General features: G+C 48.5%; 1 protein-coding gene across 3 annotated transcripts in view; it reads right to left on the reverse strand.

Moving 5' to 3' along the window:
• Window positions 1–4,079, reverse strand: part of KCNJ5 (potassium channel, inwardly rectifying subfamily J, member 5) — a 28,053-nt gene extending 23,974 nt beyond the window's left edge. For all 3 annotated transcript variants that reach the window (XM_014961058.1, XM_014961060.1, XM_014961059.1), the window contains exon 1: window positions 3,516–4,079. The gene's annotated coding sequence lies outside the window, so the exon portion shown is untranslated. The remainder of the gene's footprint in view (window positions 1–3,515) is intronic.
• Between the last annotated feature and the right edge of the window lie 8,550 nt (window positions 4,080–12,629).

The raw sequence follows: 12,629 nt of genomic DNA on the forward strand, positions 1-12,629 counted from the left end.
CCCACCCACCCACCAGTGCACAAACTGGGTGAGCGATGAGTAACTGGGCAGCTCCTGAAGGAGCAGGATGACTTTGTGCTTGTTACTGGGCTGGTGACAGGGCCTGACTGCTTGGAGTTCTTTAGGCTCAGAAATAGCAAGAAAGGAGGTGTTCAGTCTTTCAAAAGAAAATACCTTGTAAGAAAATCTCTCTGGATATGGAAGTTAATATAACACGAAGAAAGACAGAGCTTATGGACATTCACACTTTACTTTTATCTGCTAATTACCTCCCCATCTGTCCTTCTCCCCGGCTATGCTGCACAGTCACAGGTCTAATATCCCTGAGCCCTTTCATTGTGTGTTGTGAGGTAACAACGTGTCCCCCCCATTCCTGGAGTATCTGACTGTTCCACAGAGGTCAACACAGTATCACGTGCTTTAAAATTCTTAATTATTTATTTAGTCAGATCTGTGGGACACGGAACTGCTCTATTTCCTGTATACCTCCCCATCTGTCCTTCTCCCCGGCTATGCTGCACAGTCACAGTTCCAATATCCCTGAGCCCTTTCATTGTGTGTTGTGAGGTAACAACGTGTCCCCCCCATTCCTGGAGTATCTGACTGTTCCACAGAGGTCAACACAGTATCACGTGCTTTAAAATTCTTAATTATTTATTTAGGCAGATCTGTGGGACACGGAACTGCTCTATTTCCTGTATTTCAAGGGCGAGAAGTGAATCACACAGATACTTGCTTCTCCCACACCCGCACTGGGTGTCTGTTGCAGGGAATTAAACCTTGACTTTCCAAATTCCTGAACAAGTGCCTGCAATTACTGCGCCCCTCTTCTCCCCTCCCTCCAACCCAGCAGCAGTGAATATAGCCCCTTTCTGCCTCAGGTGTCTCTAAAGATTACCCCGAGAAGCCTCCGTAGCCTGATCTACCAGCACAAATAACCTCACAAGATTATTTCTAATGTCAAGAAATAGTGTTTCTGGTCTCTCTAGTAGCTACAGGTTTCAAATAGATTTTTTTCCTCCCAACTATGGATTAAAGTATGAAAAAACCCCATACATAACCAAGTTTGCACTTTTTTAAAATAGATTGACTTCAGATAAATGCAGAAAAGAAAGGAGAAGCTAAATTGTAATGAGAATAAGGACTGGGGTGGCTTTATGTATTTTTTTTTTCAGAAAAAAAAGATTAAAATTAGAAAATGAGCCCACTGCACGGGCTGTAACAATTTGTTACAGAACAAGGACTGGAGAACGTGGAGTTTCCACAACATAAGGGGTATCCACTCCTTGAAATATCTCTGTTGAAATGCGCAGGGTGGACGGGAGGATACAATCCCTGTGACTTTCATTCACCTCACAATTCATTGAATTTAAGGAGCTGAGCCTATGGAAATTAGAAAATGAGCCCACTGCACAGGCTGTAACAATTTGTTACAGAACAAAGACTGGAGAACGTGGAGTTTCCACAACATAAGGGGTATGTACTCCTTGAAATGCGCAGGGTGGACGGGAGGATACAATCCCTGTGACTTTCAGTCGCCTCACAATTCATTGAATTTAAGGAACTGAGCCTGAAAAGCCCACGTGTAAAGGATGTAATCACAATATTATGCTCTGAGGTGTTTTTCTTCATATTGAACAGTCGAATGACATTTTCTTTTCCAGCAAATAAAGCCTGAATAGAAGCCAGTTTGATCCTTCCACCTCCAAGGAAGTGACTCTGCCCGAGGCGCTCTGCAGCCTCTCTGTCTCTGTCCTTTTACCCCAGACTCTATTTTTAGGGGGACCTTATGGCGTCATTGAAAATGTGACCATTATCTTTCAACCAACACAACTGAACAAAGAGAAAGAGACACTTCTGACCTGGTAAGACACCCCCATTCCTCCTGCTGTCGGCTGTTGCCACACAGCACACACAGAACACTGGGGAAAGTGGAACCCCAATTCTAAGAAAAAATCTTATCCCAAGAGCACCAACGTCCCTTTTCTCTGTTTTTTAGATATTTCACCATTATAGCAGCTGAGAATCACTGCAGCTGGCTTAAAAGAATAAAATAAAATTGAAGGAGCTTCTCCAGTAACTTGCATCCAAGCAGTTCAAGGATGAACTGATCGAATGCAGGCTCTTTTTGCCCCAAGATGCTCAACGGTGCTATTGAGCCCACTGGGCAGACAGGAGAAGATGGTTCATGGACAGACAAACTGACCTGCCCAGTACCAGCTGCCAGTGAAGTGCCAGAGCTTACCCCAGTTGTCCCAGTAGCTCTCCTGACCTCCAACCGAATAGAAAGTGGGAGATTCTTATAGAAAAGAGTGCGGAGATTTGTCTAAGAATGTGGCTCCAAACCTCAGTTTGCCTTTTCCAGAGTCTGTAAATAATTGGGCTGGAACCTTCCAGAGGTGGAGAATTTTCTCTTATGGGAACCAGAAATGGCCCAACTGAGTAACAGCAATGGGGAAAAGAACTAACCCCCCCCAGAAGTGAAATGACTGCCCCAACACAAACACAGCCAGACACACTTCCCACATACCACGGAAGATACTGGTTTCTTGGGTTGGTCAGAGAATTGGTGAGAGAAGCCAGTTTTGTTTCCCTCTGCTATAAATCCAAGGTAATTGTCTACTTAAAAGTAAAAGGGTGCAGCAGGAAGGACCTGCTTGACCCCTGAAAGTCAGATACAGTTTTGTTTCCCTCTGAGCTACTCTGCTATAAATCCAAGGTAGTTGTCTACTTGAAAGTAAAAGGGTGCAGCATGAAGGACCTGCTTGACCCCTGAAAGTCAGATGGGAGCATTTGGGGACAGTTTCTGCCAATTCTCTATTGGTTCCTGAAACTCTCAGGTCAAAACCAAAGGAGGCACACACCATATAAAAGTTGGTGTGCTACTCCCAGCCAGCCCGGGCTAATGCACAAAGGAGGACTCCAGGCACCTTTTTGACCGATGCGGCAGGACATTGGTCAAAAAATGACTCACACTTTTACCTCCCAGAGCCATAAACACCCCTAGGGATTCCCAGTGCATGAAAAAATGCCTGTGCCCCCCCCAAGGGCTGAACATGCCACTTCATCGTCTGGAGACTACGCTGCAAGGGCTCTCTAAACCCTAAGCTGGCTAAGAAGTATCCTAATTATAAAAGAATTTAATCTTTGACTCTAGGTGAGGATTATGGAGTGACTCCCTGCGTTTCAGGGCTGCTTGCTGCCCAGCCTCCCCCTGCCCACTGCATCCCAGTGATCTCCACTCATCCGGGATCTGAGCAGTTCATTGTTTTCCATGTCTTTTCCTGCCTAACACCTGTGCCAGATCCGACAGGGCTTTTGCCCCAGATCAACACCCAATGCCCAGCTTCCCACAGAGTTCCCCGAGTCAGATGACAGCAAATCTCAGCAGGTTTGGGCACAGAACCCTGGCGTGCAGCTGACCTGCTGCCTCAGCTGCTTGCCCCCCCTCACCCTTTGCAACCAGAAAAGGAAAGAAGCGAAGTGGGAAAAAGAAGCAAAACCAGGCAACTTACTGGCTAAGAGCGGCTCTGCATCAGTCTTGTGCCTTGGCACTTCGGGGACGCTGGAGGGTGACAGGGCTGAGAGGTAGGTAAAACAGCTGCTGGGAAAGTGCCCGGTCCATGCCATCACCAGAGAGCGGGGCTCGTCTTCGGATCCCTGGGCTGGCCCCGTCCTTCTTCCCTCTGCCTGTTCGGAGAAAACATCGACGTGGCGCTGAAGGTTGAACCACACACGCCCCTGTCCCCGGGTAGACCTGATGTCCCTCGCTGGCGGAGCCGACACGGGGAGCTCCCAACCCTCGCCCTCCTCCGCCGCAGAGCTACTTTTGCCTCCCAAAAGCCTGCCTTTCCTGGCTCCCCCTCTCCCCCTCGCCAACGGACTCCCGGTGGGCTATGGCTTGGGAGAGGGCTGGGGGGGAGCGGAGAGGAGGGCGTGCGATGGGGAGCATCGTCTCTTCTGAATGAGCAGCCGGAGGGAAAGGTGGCGGGAGCGAAGGCGAAGAGGGGAGGGGTTTCGGGAGCTGCTCTGCACAGCAAGGGCTGGCTGAGGAGGGGGAGAGAGGCGTTTTTCTCCCCCCCTGGGACAGCCCCAGGCTCCCCGGTCACCCCACAGAGCTTTGCCCTCCCAACCACCTCCCCAAGCGTGGGGCGTTCGCTTCTCCTCCCCCCTTACCCGGCTTCTCCGCTCCCCCGTTACTTGGAGGGGGATGTCAGGGGTTTTTTTAGGAGCTGTGGTCTTGTTTTAAAATCACTCAAGCAGAAAGCAGATCCTAAAAAATAGGGGAGGACGGGGAGAAGGCAGAAAGCACACACATAAACATTTGTCGGTGCCCTGGAATCCCTCTTCCAGGCTGGACCAAGGAATTTGGGCAAAGTGGGGAGAAGGAGGGAGAGCGTGATTCCTCTGATGCTCTTCCAACCATCGAGCTGCTGAAACGGTGTTTGCTGCCCGAGTTGTGCTGTTTGCTGAGATCCAGCTACTCCCAGGGAATGCTCTCAAAGCCCTTCAGTGCTTTGCTCTATTTTTTTTTTTGTCTTTCTCTTTTTTTTTTTTTTCAATCATTGATAATACCACACTCTCTCCCTCGCTTAGTAAAATATTTCCTCTTCTGAAAAGCAAATGTCAGGCCAGCTGCATATATGAGATAGACCTGCCTGGAGACCACAGGTTACCTTGCCCTGTTCCCCTGATCCTGTCCTCCTGTGCCCCTTAATTCTCTGTTCCAGGACCACACACATCACAGCCCATCAGAAATGCTTTCACAGAAGATTTTTCCAGTCAGGGAAAGAAAACTTGTCAAAGCCAAAGCACTGTACGGGAATGTGTCAGTATTGCTGGAAACTGAAAGCTATTTTGTCCATGTTCTGCTCTGAATGACTTTCAATTTTATTTTTTTTTTAATTTTTTTTTAAAGTTACACTATCGCTAATGAAAAACGTCAGCATTGGAAGGACATTTTTGTTTTACTGTATGGACATTTTGCAACTTATCATTTGCATCCTTGTTCTGGAACGGGGAAAAAAAATTGAACTCCTGGAACTTTCTGTAGATCAGAAAATCAGATTCCTGACTATCTTCAATCTGGGCTACAGAACACCTTATTATGGAAGCTCGACTGGAAAAATTCATACAGCCATGCTAAAGAAAGGGAAATAACCCCAGCTTTGAATACCACTAATAGGCACATTGCACAGTGGACTGGGTTAAAGCACATCTCTATAGTCACAGCACCTTTTACCAGTGCTCTTGTTCTCTGATCAACCCAGAGGTTGGCTCTGGCCAGATGGGATCGGAACCTGGAGCTGGATGTGGAGGTTGGCTTGGCCAGATGGGATCGGAACCTGGAGCTGGACCAAGGACTTAGGCCATTTAAAATTAGTTTTGCAGATGCAATTTTGTTGTTAAGTTTATATTCCCCACTTCACCACGGTATGGCCATCGAGATCAGAGCAGCCAGTTTGGCTCCTGGATCAGGTGCTTTAGACCCATTTAGGTTGCAAACAGCACAGGGGACTAAATTCAAATCAGCAGCGAAACTCTTTCCAGTGGAAGTAAAAGGCACGGTAATAAAGTGTTGATTAAATCCTGTGAAATTATGCTAGATCTTCTGCCTGCTCGTAACTGTTAGGAATGCTCTTTTCAGCAATATTTATTTTACCTTTTAGGAGTATGGCTGTGATACATGAAGCGTCCTTATAAAAGTGCTATTTGGGGAGTACATTAACAGTTTTGGTTTTTTAAATAAGCATTTAAACTTACTTAAAATGTACTGAACAGTAATTCATACAGCAGGAGAGCCAGTCCCCCCTAAAATCATAACGTTGGCTTCTGGAGCAGGTGAAGTCCCTGGATGCTGCTCCACCAGCCCTAAGGACAGTGTCACCTTCACAAAGGCCTCAGCTCCGCTCCTTCTTTCCTTTAATCTTCTTTTAATAAGATTTAGAATGAATTTTGGTGCTGGGAAAAGCTGTCCAGCCAGCAGCTCTAGAGGAACAGAGCCTCTGTGCTAGTCTGCAAAGCTTGGGTGAGATGGCCAGAGTCAGGAGAAGCCTTCTGCCCACCTCCCTCACACCCCGACCCCGACCATCTCAGTCGTGACCCCAGTCCGTAACTGGGCAGGGGTCTCCCTCCAGCTCAGAGGAGTGGGATCACAGGATGGTCATTTTTTTGCCCACCTTGCAAGGCTCTCCTGGGAGGAACGGCGCTGTGCTTCACGCCAAGTAAATCAAAATATTCTGAGCAGACTCCTGTTTTCTCCTGCCAGGAAGCTCTGCTGACAGGCACTGCCATCTGCTGGCACCGCGTCCCTCTGCCTCTTTTCCCTACAAAAAGGGACAAAAGTGGGGCACGGTGAGGGTTTAAAGCAGAGTCTGGATTTTCCCAGCACCCACTAATCCCCGTGCTATCATTCAGCACCTTTCCCCTAATGAGGAGTGTCAGTTAATGAACAGGCATATAATTCTGATGCTCCTCTCTCAGCCACAGCCCCACCAATACTGATATTACACAATATAGTATGTGATAATTTCCCACCACATGCTGTAAGGGCTGCGGTGGCTGCCACAGGACCCCACGTCCCATAAAAAGCACACAAAAGCCATAGAAAAGAGGGCATCGGGACACACACACTTCAATCGACATTACAGGCCTTTTAGGAGCCACTTATTTAATCACAGAATCTTCGTGGTTGGAAGGGACCTTTGTGATCACCGAGTCCAACCACAAAAAAAACCCCCAAAAAACCAAAAATAACCCCCCACAAACATCACACCCACCCACAGACAGATACAACCCAACAATCTCGGGCACTGGAGCATGCCCTGAAGTGCCACGTCTACACGTTTCTTAAATACCTCCAGGGATGGTGACTCCACCACCTCCCTGGGCAGGCTGTTCCAGTGCCTGACCACCCTCTCAGGAAAGTCATTCTTCCCAATATCTCATCTAAACCTCCCCTGCCCCAACTCCAGACCATTTCCTCTGCTCCTGTCATTATTCCCTTGGGAGAAGGGGCCAACCCCCACCTCTCTACACCCTCAAAAGCTGTCCAGCCAGCAGCTCTAGAGGAACAGAGCCTCTGTGCTAGTCTGCAAAGCTTGGGTGAGATGGCCAGAGTCAGGAGAAGCCTTCTGCCCACCTCCCTCACACCCCGACCCCGACCATCTCAGTCGTGACCCCAGTCCGTAACTGGGCAGGGGTCTCCCTCCAGCTCAGAGGAGTGGGATCACAGGATGGTCATTTTTTGCCCACCTTGCAAGGCTCTCCTGGGAGGAACGGCGCTGTGCTTCACGCCAAGTAAATCAAAATATTCTGAGCAGACTCCTGTTTTCTCCTGCCATGAAGCTCTGCTGACAGGCACTGCCATCTGCTGGCACCGCGTCCCTCCACCGTTTTTCCCTACAAAAAAGGACAAAAGAGGGGCACGGTGAGGGTTTAAAGCAGAGTCTGGATTTTCCCAGCACCCACTAATCCCCGTGCTATCATTCAGCACCTTTCCCCTAATGAGGAGTGCCTCTTTTCCCTACAAAAAGGGACAAAAGTGGGGCACGGTGAGGGTTTAAAGCAGAGTCTTAAAGCAGAGTCCCAGCACCCACTAATCCCCGTGCTATCATTCAGCTGGTAAGAGAGACACCTTTCCCCTAATGAGGAGTGTCAGTTAATGAACAGGCATATAATTCTGATGCTCCTCTCTCAGCCACAGCCCCACCAATACTGATATTACACAATATAGTATGTGATAATTTCCCACCACATGCTGTAAGGGCTGCGGTGGCTGCCACAGGACCCCACGTCCCATAAAAAGCACACAAAAGCCATAGAAAAGAGGGCATCGGGACACACACACTTCAATCGACATTACAGGCCTTTTAGGAGCCACTTATTTAATCACAGAATCTTCGTGGTTGGAAGGGACCTTTGTGATCACCGAGTCCAACCACAAAAAAAACCCCCAAAAAACCAAAAATAACCCCCCACAAACATCACACCCACCCACAGACAGATACAACCCAACAATCTCGGGCACTGGAGCATGCCCTGAAGTGCCACGTCTACACGTTTCTTAAATACCTCCAGGGATGGTGACTCCACCACCTCCCTGGGCAGGCTGTTCCAGTGCCTGACCACCCTCTCAGGAAAGTCATTCTTCCCAATATCTCATCTAAACCTCCCCTGCCCCAACTCCAGACCATTTCCTCTGCTCCTGTCATTATTCCCTTGGGAGAAGGGGCCAACCCCCACCTCTCTACACCCTCCTTTCAGGGAGTTGTAGAGGGCAATGAGGTCTCCCTCATTGACCCATGAGGTCAGCTGGAAACTACACGTCAGTGACATCAATGTGTCCTTACGAAGGCGGCTAAAAAGCTGTCAGTGGCCTCAGGAGTTTGAAATATGTTGAAGAACTCCGGGTACCAGCTTGCTGCAGAAGGGCAGGTTTAACCCAGAGCGGTGGGTTGGGTCCACTCGCTGGCAGCATTGCTTCTCCGAGTCAGTAATAACACCCCCAAGTTCTCTCAGTGTTTGGGAAGGGATTCATTTTCAGTAATGCCATTTGGGATGCGCTGGTGTGAGTCCGAACAGCCGTGCCATCTCCTTTCCAAGCGAGGCAGAGAGAGGTGGTATCAGAAGGCAGCTAAATGAGGCCCTTTTGTTAGAATGGGATGAACGATCCAATTGTAGGAGTGTGTGGATGCAAATTTCACTTCAGTGCAACACCCTGATTTTCCCCGGGGTGCTCACAAGCTCTGACTCCACCAGGCTCCACCTTTCAAAGGACGTACGGGGCCATTTACAGGGACAGAATTATGGCAGCTGTGGAATGCTCAGCTCCTGGAATTTCAAACGGAACAACAAGATGCAGAAGAACAAACTTTAATCTCATTTTGGTATAACTAAATAGCTCTCTGAGGGTATTATGCGTACAAAAGGCTGTCATAAAACAAACAGTTTGGATTTTTGCTGGTTCCTGGAGGATGCAGCAGAGCAGTCCAATTTTTGAGCTGTCATGAACCAAACGGGGAGTAACCTCCGTTTCCCCGAGGTTTCCCCACACATGAATGAGCCGCCCCCTCCTCCATGAGCACAGACGAGCTCATGACATGTTATCACCCAAAGGGACAGCCTTCAATCTGAGCACTGGTGACAGAAGCTGTAGCTCGCTCTGGAATCGGTGGAGGCTTTGCATGCACCGAGAGGAGAGGGAGCAACAGTGCCTTCGGGGAGCATTTTAATTTGTTGTGCAATTTGATCTCCGGAACAAGAGATGTCTCTTCCCGTTTGTCAACCATTAACCCACCACATCCCACCAGAAGAAAAAAAAAAAAGAGTTGTAAGAGCTCATCCACCTCCGCTCCTGCCTGCTGCACTCCACGAGCTTTCGGGTTTCTGGTTGTGACAGTCACCCACTCCGTCTCGACTCCCTTTTGTGTTTGGGGGTTGATTCCAACCCCGAGCTCAAAACAAAACTCGGGGAGTGGGAGCAGAGGCAGACAAGAGGAAGGAAAAGTTTCTGCAACAAACCCCATCTCCCACCACCTCTGGGAAGCCCGTGCGGAGGAGTCTCCTTGCAGTTCCCTTTGATGTGATAATGAGGAGCTGATGCCAACCCAGGGAAGGAGGAGGCTCTTCCCACAGCTCCATGGGGCTACTGCCTGGCGCTGATTTGTGCCAGCCAACACACAGCCCACCTCCTGGCTATCCCTTCACTTCTGGATTGCCTGCGAGTGTGGTAGTTCAGTTCTTAGTGAGCTGCTGTTCTAACGAACGCTAATTAAGCCCTCGGTTTGCAGGAGCAGCAGCAGAACCTAAGGCTGAAGGATACCCAGAGACTGAGGTTCCCACCGTGGCCCGTGGGAGCTGCTGGGCCACAAAACACTGGTGAAAGGCTCTGCTTGAGTACCTGAGAACTTCACACATCATGACACCTCTTCTGTGCATGAGCTACCACCCCAGGTCCCAGGGTGCCCAGCTCTTCACTGCCCGTTAGCCCAGAAACAACAGCAAAAATGCTAATAATGGCCAATTTATGAAGACAGTTCCCTTGGTAGGTCGGTAGAACTCAAAAAGGTTCCTGACAAAAGCAAATGCCTGGGTTCCCTCAGGTGGGAACCTTGTTGCATTAACTTCATTCCTGAAAATGTATCTTGGCAGATATGGGACACAACCAGAAGGCACAGTCTGTGTCTCAGACTCAGCTGGTGAGCAGCCCTTGCACTGGAAAAGGATCTCACCTCGTGCTTGCGTTCTTCCCAGCACTGGTAAGAGACAGACATGAGGTAGAGCCAGCAAATCATAGAATCCTAGAATCGTCTAGGTTGGAAGGGACCTTGAAGATCATCTAGTCCAACTATCAACCTAACTCTGACAAAAAAATAAACAAGAAATAAGCAATAAAAAAACATTAAACCATATTCCTGAGGACCATGTCAATCCGTCTTTTGAACACCTCCAGGGATGGTGCCTCAATCACTTCCCTGGGAAGCCTATTCCAACGCTTGATAACCCTTTTGGTGAAGAAATGTTTCCTAATATCCAATCTAATCCTCCCCTGGTGCAACTTGAGGCCATTTCCCCTTGTCCTATCTCCTGTGATTTGGGAGACGAGACCAACCCCTGCCTCTCTACACCCCCCCTTCAGGTAGTTATAGAGTGTGATAAGGTCTCCCCTCAGTCTCCTCTTCTCCAGACTGAACACCCCCAGCTCCCTCAGCTGCTCCTCGTAAGAGGCTATGATCCTTCATTTAACTATGAGGAACCTACCAGGGTATTGAGTCGATTCCACAAATATCTTTGCATGAGTGTAATAGACTAAATTTTGCCTTTGGGCACCAGCAGGAGCTCAACCGCAGCGCAGGGCACACACTTGATGTCCTGGGCTGTCACCTTCTGTGAAACAACGACCCACTGCACACCAGGGAACAGCGTAAACCAGTCACTTCCAGCAGATTCTGTGGTTTTTCAGCAGAAAGCACAATCTACGGGGCAAAAACAATACCCTGAAGATAGATTTTAGGCAATGAGCATCAGCATGTCTAGTTTATTTAATACTATTTGCAACCCACTCCTAGGAATTAAAAGCAACCCAGCATTGGTTACAGCAGGTCAAAAGACCTCTATTCAGCCACCAAGGGTACCCGGGCAATTAACCCTTGGCTTCTCTACTTCAATTAGTGCCCTCTGTGGTGGAGCTCAGAGGCTCGTCCCTTAGGATCTGACTGACACCACCAGGGATTTAAAGCCTTGGTCGTGGTTAACCCAGGTAAGATTTGGACTAGAGATCTAAAGGTGAAAAATCTTCCAGCCCCATTTCAAATTCATAATATACAGGGCTCTGTGTTTTAGTAAAAGACTAAACTGCTCCTTGCACTAAAAGGGCAGTGGGAGGGTCCATAAAGGAACCAAAATGTGAATTCCTGCTGCCAGAAGAGTAGCCTCATGGCTGGTGACCCTTCATGGTTGCCCCAGACCCTGCCCGAACGCTCGTTTCCCCTGCCTGGGCTGGAATTGGAATTCCACCAAGAGAATTTCTTGCTTTGACCAAATTCCAGCACTTCAACTGGGCACTGGATCTCCCCTGCAATTAACTTTTATTCTTTTACATGCAACAGACCTTCAAGCCAATTCCTGTAATGGCTCTTACTACAACAACTTCTGGAGATTCTCTAAGAATAAACCCAATTTTTTCCATTTTTCCCCAAAGATTCTATCTCCACTAAGTACCCTGCATGGACTGGTTGAATTCAAGAACTTTGACTATTTATTAGAAAATCCCAGTAACAGTTAGGTAACTTCTGAGCTCTTGGATTTCCACATAATTTACCAACATTAGGAACATTTTCAGCAGTTTTTCAGTCATTTGGGAGCTTAAGAGAACTATTTCAAGATATTTTTTTTCCCAGACCTTGCAGCAGCATTCAATATTTATAAGGAATTCCCTGCCTTGGTAGCAACAACTGGCGGTTACGAAAAATAAGTACACTATAAAATGCATTAATATTTTAAGTCTGCTGAAGACTGCTAGATGAAGATATTTCCAGCTTTTGCCTGACTGGTTGATATTTAGTTCAAGCAAAAAAATGACGAAAGGAAATGTATCCAGGAGGGAAAGGGGAGGGAACTCGCAACGGCTACAGTAAAAGATTTTTCTGTGTTTACAGAATAAATCAGCTGCGGAATCAGGAAAAGAACCATAGAACAGAATCACAGAATGGTTTGGGTTGGAAGGAACCATAAAGATCATTCAGTTTCCCTTCCTGCCCTGGGCAGGGACACGTCCCACCACACCAGGTTGCTCCAAGCCCCCTCCAACCTGCCCTTGAACCCCTCCAGGGATGGGGCAGCCACAGCTTCTCTGGGCAACCTGGGCCAGGCTCTCACCACCCTCACAGCAAATAAGTTCTTCCCCACATCTCAGCTCCATCTGCCCTCTTTCAGTGTCCTCCTATGGCTCCCCTCCCTGATCCAGAGTCCCTCCCCAGCTTTCCTGGAGCCCCTTGAGGGACTGGAAGGGGCTCTAAGGTCTCCCCGGAGCCTTCTCTTCTCCAGGTTGAACCCCCCAACTCTCTCAGCCTGTCCTCCCAGCAGAGGGGCTCCAGCCCTCCCAGCATCTCCGTGGCCTCCTCTGGCCC

This window comes from Calidris pugnax, unplaced genomic scaffold, assembly GCF_001431845.1.
Source record: "Calidris pugnax isolate Ruff unplaced genomic scaffold, ASM143184v1 scaffold269, whole genome shotgun sequence".
Taxonomy (NCBI): Eukaryota; Metazoa; Chordata; class Aves; order Charadriiformes; family Scolopacidae; genus Calidris; species Calidris pugnax.